General features: G+C 50.9%; 1 pseudogene; it reads left to right on the forward strand.

The window, feature by feature from the left end:
- The first annotated feature begins 9,871 nt into the window (after window positions 1-9,871).
- LOC108516229 (interferon-induced transmembrane protein 3 pseudogene) lies at window positions 9,872-10,368 on the forward strand (annotated as a pseudogene).
- Window positions 10,369-10,971: the final 603 nt, after the last annotated feature.

Below are 10,971 nucleotides of genomic sequence, written 5' to 3' on the forward strand. Positions count from 1 at the left end.
TGGGGCTGTAACCTGTCAAGGAGTCACTAGGCCCTGGGAGAAAGGAGCTAGTTTGATGGTAGCTCCTGGCCTGAGCCATTCCCACGGGGGCTGGGTGACAGGGAGGGGGCTCTCAGCTGAGTCTGGGAGATGGCAGGGAAGCAATTGCAGTGGTCTGGGCCCAGCCCTTCTGGCAGAGCAAACAGGCACTCTCAAGTCTCCTCTGTGCCTCAGCCCAGGTTGTATCAGGGTGCTTCCCACCCTGTTCCTGAGAAGGTCCCTCCCTCAGGCTCTTCTCACGCAGGTTCCTGAGAAGGCCACCTGCTTGCTGTGACCCAGCCCTGTCTGGTTGCCAAGAGGATAGGTACTGAGGGCACTCGTGGCAGCCCCAGATTTTGGAAATGGGGAAGGAGCAGGCAAGACTGCTTAGAGATAGGAGAGAATATGTGTGAGTTTGGTGGTCAAGGGTGTTCAGAGAATGGATTCTGGCCAGTCAGCGTGACTGACTGAAGATGTATTAGTATAGAAACCAGAACCTGAAACTTAAAAAATACCTATATATATCCTTTTTAGCCCTTAGTTCTGAGACACTCTGATCTGGGGCAATGCTTTCCAATCTTGAACGTGTGAAAATGCGGATTCTGATTTAACAGGTCTTAGGGAAGGGAGCAAGATGCTGCATTTCTAGCAAGCTCTCATGGATGCCGCTGGTCCAACCACACAGGAGGTCCAGCCCCCACCCCACACCCCAAAATCCACCCAGCCTGTGGGATACTAGCCAGGGATATGTTGGCCAGGCCCACTAGGACTTGAAGGAGCCGAAGTCATCGGGAACAGGAATGTTTAAAATGGGAGCAGTGGTTCCCCAGCATTTCCCAGGGTTGATTCAGGCTGTGATTTTTGACTTAATCGTGATTTCTGGTGTGCTGCCCTTCTGTCACAAACAACAAATGTCTGAGTATCCACTGTAATTGTGGCAATATTGCCTGACCATTATTGGCCGATTCCTGTTAAACAATTTATGAATATGAAACACCTAATTTAATCCACAGCTGTCCAGATGAGGCAATCAAGAGCAGATAAGCCTGGTGCTCAGTGTGTGAGCAGCTAACATCTCTAAGTGTCTGGAGTCCTGTACAAGTGGCAGTAAAGCTGCCTTGGGGAGCACGGAGTAGACCTTAACTTAGTCCAGGGGTGTCTGGGAAACTTCTCTGAAGAAATGACACTGAAGCTGAGACCTGAAGAATGGGAGGATGGGACAGAGCTGGAGGAAACAGCCTACAGGAAGATGGGAGAGGGCAGTGTACTGGAGAGGCTGAAAGGAGATCAGTGCCTCAGAGAATAGGGGCTTCCCAGTTATTGCCCCAGCCCGGCCTGGGAGAGCTCTGCCACCCTTGCTCCTTGGCACTTTGTGAACTCACTCACTTATTGAACATCATTTATGTGCTAGGCACTATTCCAGGTGCTTGGGATATAGCAGTCACCAAAAAAGAAAAAACCCTGCCGTCATGGAGCTGTGTTCTAGTTGGAGTAGACAGACAAGGAACACAAATGTAGTATGTCAGGAGGTGACAGGTACTATGGAGAAAAAGGATAGGAGTTCTGTTGAGGGAGAGAGGATAACTATTTCATACAGGACAGTTGGGGAAGCCTTACCTAACACGCAGAGACTAAGCCTTATGAATACCTGGAGTAGGAACGAACCTCCAGGCAGAGCACCGCAGGTGCAGAGGTCCTGGGTACGGCCAGCAGATGAGGTCAGAACGCTGAAGAGGTCAGATTGTGTGGGGCCTTGAGGTGACTGAAGTGGCCGTGGCTTTCATCCTGTGTGAGATGGGAGCCATTGCAGGTTTGTGAGCAGAGGGAGGAGCACATCTGGAATCCCCCTAGCTGCTGTGTTGAAGATAGACTGTGGAGGAAAGGGTAGGTGCAAATAAACTAGTAAGGTGGTTCCTGGGGAGTGACAGTGAAGGAGGTGAGAAATGGTTGGATCCTCATTACGTTCTGAAAGTGGAGCCAACAGTATTTGCTGATGGGTTAGATGTAGAGGAGCAGAGAGAGAGAGAGAAACGACCCCTGAGATTTGGGCCCAAGCAACTAAGATCTACTTAATAGATTGACAAGTTACTGTTAGCTAAGAGGCAGGACCACATGGGGAGCAGACTTGAGGGGAGAAATCAGGAATTCTTTTTGGACTTGTGCAGTGTGAGATGCTCAGCAGGCATTCAAGAAAGGGGCCGGGCTGGCAGTGTGGATATACAAGGCTGCAGCTTAGAGGCGGGGTGGGGGAGTCCTCAGAGCGAGATGGAATTTAAAGCCTCATCACTGGTTGAGGTTATCAAAGGAGTGAAACATTGGACCTTATCTGTTGCTCCCTCAAAGCCTACTTTTTGCCCCAATTCTTTCTGCAAGGATCTTCTCTGACCAAGAAAACCTCTCCTCAGACTCAGAGCTCTGTTGACTGCAGTTGACGTCTCTTCTGTCCTTTTCCTTAGACTCTTGTGCCCCCACCCACTCCCTGCTGGTCACAGCAGACGGTTATGCAGTGGATGAGGGAATGGATGGTGTCCAGGCCAGGAGTGACCCCACCCAGGAACCAGGCTGCAAGGGCATGGAGGAGTGGAACCACAGCCCCAGTAGGGCCTAGTTTAATTCCTGTGGTCCTTCCTCCCAAGCTCCAGTCTGGGGCCCTGAAGCCAAATCCTAGAAATTCCTCCTGCTGGGCTGTGAGCGAGAAGCCTGAGAAAAGAGGGGGACTGTGTCTGCCTTGGGGCCTAAGAAGAGAAGCCCTGCAGGGGCCATGTTCACCTGCACCAAGCCCCCGCCCTGGTCAACAGTCGAGACACCCTGGATCCCTGATGGGCTGGGGTGCCACGGCGCAGTGTCTCTGAGCAGCCAAGGCATCCCCCTCTGCACCTTATTCCCACCTCAGTCATGGGGCAGCAAGGGCCAGGGAGGAATTTCAGCCGAGCTGTGAGGAAATCCTTGTCTCATTCTGTGGCTGCTGATGCACGTTGTGGGAGCATGAGTGATCGTTGGGGTGCTAGGAACATGGCCGCCTCAGCTGCTGTGAGGGTGTGTTTATCAGCAGAGGGTGCCATGGGGCCCAGACCTCACCTGGAAAGGATGAACACTGCCCTGGCCTGGCCTCCCCTGCAAGGGTTTCCCAAATTCCCACCCCTCAAGGGCAAGTGTTGCCTCTGCCCTCCACCCAGGTGGGTGAGCTTCAGTCTGAATCTAGGCTCTGCTGTTTATCAGCCATGTAACTGTGGTCAGTTTATGTAGGCTTCAGAACTTCAATGTCCTCATCTGTAAAATGAGGATAGTTTCTACCCCAGAAGTGTCATAAGAATTAAAACCATCCTATAAATGTTTAGCATCATATCCCTGGTACATGGTAAGTATCCAGTATGGGGTGACCTGCCAGAGATGTCAAGGCCTGGGCCCCCAAAGAGAGGGGACTGGAACACTGGGCATGTGGGAGGCAGAATCAATAATATCTGTAGCCTGTTCAGGGGTCTCTCTCCGGACCACAGCTCTTATCTGAGGCAGACCCTTGCTTTATGAATATTTCTTGGTTTGGGGTGGGAGTTGGAATACAGGGATGCAGGAAAGGAGCATCCTGGAAGAGGGTTGAGGAGATCTGATTTATTCTTTTTTTTTTTTTTTTTTTTTTAGATGGGGACTCCTTTTTTTGCCTGGGGTGGGGGAGACGGGGGTGATCTCGGCTCACTGCAAGCTCCGCCTCCCAGGTTCACGCCATTCTCCTGCCTCAGCCTCCCGAGTAGCTGGGACTGCAGGCGCACGCTGCAACACCCGGCTAATTTTTTGTATTTTTAGTAGAGACAGGGTTTCACCATGCTTAGCCAGGATGGTCTCAATCTCCTGACCTCGTGATCCACCTGCCTTGGCCTCCCACAGTGTTGGGATTACAGGCGTGAGCCACCGTGCCCAGCCCTGATTTAAGGAGAGGAGGCTGCACTCAGCAACAGCATACGGTGGGCTGTCAATACATACTTGTTGAATGAAGAAGAAACTGGGGACCTGCCTTCTGCAGGACTGGCCTGATTTCTGGAGGTGGACACTGCCCACCCCAGCTCAAACGGTTCAGCTCAGACCCCAGACAGTGTCAGGGGCTCCTGGAGAGGGGTGGGGGTCACAGATGTACCTGTGTGTAAAATGATAGCCCAAAACGTATGCCTGAGAACTGCTTTGATCACTGCAGTTTACCACTTCTGAGAGGAGTACGGGGGCCAACACATCTGCATCCAGGTGTCCACAAGGACCTGTGTAAGTGCCAGGGCCAGGAATGGAGGCCAGGGCCACAGGTGGGCACCTGATATTTACTGGTGTCAGATAGCACCCAGACCTTTCAGACACTGCCACCTCTTGATTTCATGCTGTTTCTTTCCCGCTTCTGTTTGTGAGACAGAGTCTTTCTCTGTCACCCCAGGCTGGAGTGCAGCGGCATGAAACAGCTCAGCATGAAACAGCTCAAACAGCTCACTGCAGCCTCACCTGGCTCAAGCAATCCTCCCACATCAGTCTCCCAAGTAACTGAGACCACAGGCACACTCCACTACACCCAGCTAGTTTTTAAACATTTTTTGTAGAGATGGGATCTCACTATGTTGACCAGGCCAGTGTTGAATTCCTTGCTTGAAGTGATCCTCCCACCTCTGCCTCCTAAAGCACTGGGATTACAGACAGTGTGCCAATATGCCCAGCCTTCTTCACTTCTCCTGCTTTCTCCCACCTCTCCCCCACACATTTCAGCTTCCTGACAGTTGAACACACTCTAACCAGGGGCCCGTGGCCATGGAGATGAAAGCTTGGGGTCGGGGATGCCTGCAGAGAGGTGGTGGGTTTGCAGGAGTTGTCAGGGTGGGTTGGGAGGGAATCTCTATGTGTGTTGAACACCTGCTGGGTCCTGTGATGTACGTCATCCAGGGCTGATGAAGAAACATGTTTCTGATGGGGAGATAGGACCTAGGAGATGGGAAAAGTGAGCACCAATAGGGAATCCAGGCTAAGGGTCCTGTGAGTGAGGCCCACAGCAAATATGCCAGGCAGGAGGGTCTGGGAGAGCCAGGCCTTGCCCCAGTGCTTTGGGATGGTACAGTCGCCATTCAGAGCATCCCCAAAGATGAGACAGCACTACCTTCCCCAGAGTCCCACAGTCTGTGTGGACCACTCCTAGCCCAGGCTTTCTCCACAACACCTGAGCCAGCAGGGAGAGCCAAGGCACCCCAGGGGGAAAAACATCAGTGACTGGTTGGGAAACAGGAACCGACTCCAGCTGGCTCCCATCCCCAGGCTGGGCAGCTAGGGTCCAGTGGGGTCCAATCATAGTGGTGGTGGTTGGGCCTGAGGGGAAGCAACCTTGGCTCTCAGGACTGGTTTGCATGGAGGAGAGGGTAATTTGCATCTTTGAGGAGTTGCAGCTGTGGGAAGGGATGGGGCGCTGGGAACCTTGATCCAGGCCTTCAGTCTCCTGCTTCCTTCTGGGTGAGGGGGAGGCGAGGAGCACACCCTGCTGCTAGCCAGTCCCTACTTTACTTCATGTAAGGAGCACAGCTGGGTCCTAGAGTCACTGTCTTGAGGTGCAGGCTCTGTCTTGTGTAGAACATGTGGATTCAGAGCACAGAAGCCTCCACATACCTGCACATGCACACAACCATTCACAAAGCATGTAATCCAGCATACCTGTGCAGTTCTGTGCACTGCTCACATGGGGACATAGGCACATGCAGTACATGTGCATCCACATACTGACACCCAGGTGCACACTCATTACCGTTACCTTAGTTCATACGCAGACACATCACACCCACAGGGTCACATAATCTCACACCAACCACACACAAGCCTACACATTCACACTGTAGAGTCATTTTGAAACTTTTTCCATAAGTCAGGCATGGTTTACATTCTTTCTATTCCATCTTCACAACCTCCAGAAGTAAGAACTAATTTTTTCTTGTGATTGAGGTATAATTTACATACAGTAAAGAACACAGAACTTACAGGCTCAGCGTGATGACTTCTCTCCTTTGCACGCCCTGCATAACCATTGCCCAGGTCAAGATCTAGAGCATCTAGAGCATGCCAGAGCCCCAGCAGCTCCTGAGTGTGCCCTCCTGGCCAACAGCTCACACAAGAGGAGCTGTTATTCTGATAAGGTAAGTGCCACAGTTATTCCCATTTATTAGGTTAGAAAAACTGATGCTCAGCCCCGTGGTCACCCACTAAGTGGCCAGACTGAAGCTCTCTGACTTCAGACCACTACATAACATAAACATCCAGTAAATACCTCACAGTAATAGAGGGCCATGATCACAAAGACTTGGAAAAGCAACCTTTGTTTTTTCTACAAAGAAAGCAGCAGAGAAAATTTAAGCTTTGTAGAGTGTTGCGAACCTTGGAATCAAAACACAGGTTCCATTCTGTGATAGGAAACAGCACATCACAAAGCATTTTCACACAAGGCTTGTTTGTAGTTTTTAGTGCGGGATATTCCATTTTTCCTTATAGGCCTCACTCCTGAGCAAAGATGTCTTGCTAGTTCCTCTCTAAGCAGATTTTCTTTTAGAATTCATAGCTACTTTTGAGTGTTTGACAATGAATAGAAACCTAACAGCAGCACCTGTTTTGTCAACTGTGCCCTTCTGAGGGTGCATATTGGTTCATAAAGGATCGGCAAGGTCTGTGAGCTCAGGGGTTGCAGCTCCTGTCCTGGGGCGGCGGATACAGGACTCGACGGGCACACAGAGCACAGTGTGCCCACGGGGATGGATTATGCGTTCAGGGACACTTCTGCTCTAGAAGAAGCCACTCAAGCATTTTCATTGTGCCCTTCACCTGTGGTAACGCTATTGGCGAAGGTTGATATTTATTTCTTCTGTTAATAAATATATATTGAGGGCTTAACCTGCCTTGTGCCCAGTAGTGCACTAGGTGCCGGGGATACAGCAGTGAAACAGACAAAAAAATCCCTGCAGCGTGGAGCTGATGTTCAGTAAAACATGGTGAATCAGGTGACGAAAGATGATAGGGAGAAACAAGAGGAGATAAGAAAAGGGGAGTTGGGAGTGCAACTTTAATCATTTATTTTACCTTTTTAAAAAATAGAGTCAGGGGCTGGTCGTGGTGGCTCATGCCTGCAATCCTAGCACTTTGGGAGGCCAAGGTGGGCAGATCATTGGAGGTCAAGAGTTCGAGACCAGCCTGCCCAACATGGTGAAACCCCATCTCTACTAAAAATAACAAAATTAGCTGAGCATGATGGCACGCACCTGTAATTCCAGCTACTCGGGAGGCTGAGGCAGGAGAATCGCTTGAACCCGGGAGGCGGAGGTTGCAGTGAGCCGAGGTTGCGCCACTGCACTCCAGCCTGGACATTAGAGTAAGACTCCATCTCAAAAAATAGTAAAATTAAAAAAATAAACAGAGTTGGGGTCTCACTATGTTGGCCAGATTGCTCTTCAACTCTTAGCCTCAAGCAATCCTCCCACCTCGGCCTCCCAAAATGCTGGGATTACAGGAGTGAGCCACCACATCTGGCCAGGAGTACAACTTTAAATGAGAGGTCAGGGAGGTCCTCACTGAGAAGGTGATGTTTGAGGTGGTGTGTGAAGCAGCCGAGGGTAGCGATCATTGTGAATATCTGGGAGAAGAGCATTTCAGGCAAGAAGAACCGCCGGAACAAAGCAAAATAGGTGTCCGTTGTATTCAGATGCCAACTATGGATTTTGTACAGATTCTGGCACCTGTTCTGCCTTTAATGCTGTGTGACTTTGAATTCGCCCTCTCTGGGCTGTCTCTTCACCCACATGATGTGAGGTTTAGGTAAAGAACTGCCCTGTCCACCTGAGCCCTCTCTGTCCTTGCAGGCCTGTCCTTACCAGTGGGGGTATCTCCTAGAGATAGGGAGCCACAGACCACTTCTGTAGTCTCGTCACAGGGCGTGACAGTTCCATAGTAATGCCTCTGGCCTGGTCACCTTCACCCCAGGGCCACCACAGCCTCAGTCCAGGGCTGTAACCCAAGGGTGGCAATAAGGAAAACTCTGGCATGGTTTATAGACATTTGAGCATTTTCTTTTTTCTTTTCTTTTTTTTTTTTTTTTTTTTTTTTGAGCTGGAGTCATGCTCTGTCGCCCAGGCTGGAGTGCAATGGCACGATCTTGGCTCACTGCAACCTCTGCCTCCCGGGTTCAAGCGATTCTCCTGCCTCAGCCTCCCAAGTAGCTGGGATTACAGGCGCCCGCCACCATGCCCAGCTAATTTTTGTATTTTTAGTAGAGACCGCATTTTGCCATGTTGGCCAGGCCAGTCTCAAACTCCTGACCTCGGGTGATCCACCTGCCTCGGCCTGCCAAAGTGCTGGGACTACAGGCATGAGCCACCATGCCCAGTCAAGCATTTTCAAATATCGGCTGTGTGTACTTGGGAGGATAAGTAACATTACTGGAGATCTAATTGTGCCTCGTATGTTACATGTTCACCTGCAAATTTATTTTTGAGAGGAATAGTGGATGAGAGCTGAGTCTGGGGTCCCTCTACCCTTCCTGGACACTTAAGTGGGAGGCCTGGGTCATCTCTGGAGGACCTGTCTCCTAAGTACTCTGGACTTCCTCTCAGGGTTGGCTCCATATCTCAGCCACTTCCCTTTCCTTTGTTCAGTTTGCTTCTCAGAAGCCTCTCTTAAGGAGAAATTGTCACCTAAGACCATCTTGGCAAAGGAGAGGGCAAAGAAGGAGATATTGACAGACCCCCTTGAGTCACTTGGGAATTGCATTCAGCTGCAAGTAGCATGGTCCTGAGCGATAGTGGCTTAGACAAGATAGGGATTTATTTTTCCCTCATTAGATGTAAAGCCTGAGGGTATGTACAGGGCTGGCTTCCATCCTTAAGACAGCCACTACAGCTCCAGATATCACATCCCCATTCCAGACACAGAAGAAAGACTGAATCTTTGTAAGGAACTGCCTTAGAATCCCCACCTGATGACTTTCATGTATATCCCATGGGCCAGAACTTGGCTACTTGTTCCTTCTATCTGCAAGAAATGCTGTCATCATTGTGTCCATAAAAGGAGGCCGGGTGTGGTGGCTGACACCTGTAATCCTAGCATTTGGGAGGCTGAGGAGGAAGGATCACTGGAATCCAGGAGTTTGAGACCAGCGTGGGGAACATAGCAAGACTTCATCCCTAATAAAAATTTAAAAATTAGGCCGGGCATGGTGGCTCACGCCTGTAATCCCAGCACTTTGGGAGGCCGAGGCAGGCGGATCACAAGGTTAGGAGATCGAGACCATCCTGGCTAAGACGGTGAAACCCCGTTTCTGCTAAAAATACAAAAAAAAAAATTAGCCGGGCGCGTTGGCAGGCGCCTGTAGTCCCAGCTACTCGAGAGGCTGAGACAGGAGAATGGCGTGAACCCGGGAAGCGGAGCTTGCAGTGAGCCGAGATCACGCCACTGCACTCCAGCCTGGGTGATAAGCAAGACTCCATCTCAAAAAAAAAAAAAAATTTAAAAATTAGCGGGACAGGATGACATACGCCTGTAGTACCAGCTACTCAGGAGGCTGAGGCGGGAGACTCACTGGAGCCCAGGAGTTAAGAGGCTACAGTGAGCCATGATGGTGCCACTGCACTCCAGCCTGGTTAATGGAGCAAGACCCCATTTCTAAAAAAATAATTTTAAAAAATAGAAGAAGAAAACAGATACTGGGGAGGCAACTAGCACTCTCTTCCCTACACATGCCCTGTACTCTTCCATCTCTGATCTTAAAAACTGCATGCTGGACAAATGCCACGAAGAGGAAACTGTTGAGAAAATGAAACTACTGGGGAAGGGAGGGCCCACTGAGAACCATCCGAGTAACTGACCACCGCTAGTCTTCGCTGGACACCACGAACCACACCACACTGTCCAAACCTTCTTCTCCCCTGTCAGTAACGGCCAGCCCCCCAACTATGAGATGCTCAAGGAGGAGCACAAGGTGGCTGTGCTGAGGGCGCCCCACAACCTGCTCCCCCGCTGTCCACCGTGATCCACATCTGCAGCGAGACCTCCATGCCCGACCGTGTCGCCTGGTCCCTGTTCAACCCCCTCTTCATGAACCCCTGCTGCCTGGGCTTCATAGCATTCACTTACTCCGTGAAGTCTAGGGACAGGAAGATGGTTGGCGGCCTGACTGGGGCCCAGGCCTATGCCTCCACCACCAAGTGCCTGAATAACAGGGCCCTGATTGTGGACCTCCTCATGAGCATTCTGCTCATTGTCATCCCATTGTTGATCTTCCAAGCCTATCGATCAATCAGGAGGCATCATCCAGGCCAGGAGCTTTGTCCATGACCTGAATCCCACATACTCCACCTTCCATTCCTTGCCCTGCCCCGGAGCCCAGTCCTGTATCAGCCCTTTATCCTCACACACTTTTCTACAATGGCATTCAATAAAGTGCACGTGTTTCTGGCGAAAAAAAACCCTGCATGCTGGCCGGGCACCGTGGCTCACGCCTGTAATCCCAGCACTTTGGGAGGCAGAGGCAGGTGGATCGCCTGAGGTCAGGAGTTCACGACCAGCCTGACCAACATGGAGAAACCCCATCTCTACTAAAAATACAAAATTAGCCGGCCTTGGTGGTGCATGCCTGTAATCCCAGCTACTCGGGAGGATGAGGTAGAATAGCTTCAACCCGGGAGACGGAGGTTGCAATGAGCTGAGATCGCACCATTGTACTCCAGCCTGGGCAACAGAGCGAGACTCGAGACTCCGTCTCAAACAAACAAAAATAAAACTCATGCTGTTTTCTCCACCTCTGGGGCCTTCCACCCTCAACCCACCCCAGCTAGGTAAGGAGCCGGCAGCTCAGTATCTAACCTGCTGGGGTTGCCAGTAACAGAAACTCGCCAGGGTTGCTCAGGTAAAAGGAGGAGGGTGGAGAACTCAGAACACCAACATATTGTATCCATCAGAGGGGGG

Source organism: Rhinopithecus bieti, unplaced genomic scaffold (genome assembly GCF_001698545.2).
Source record: "Rhinopithecus bieti isolate Rb0 unplaced genomic scaffold, ASM169854v2 scaffold_36553, whole genome shotgun sequence".
Taxonomy (NCBI): Eukaryota; Metazoa; Chordata; class Mammalia; order Primates; family Cercopithecidae; genus Rhinopithecus; species Rhinopithecus bieti.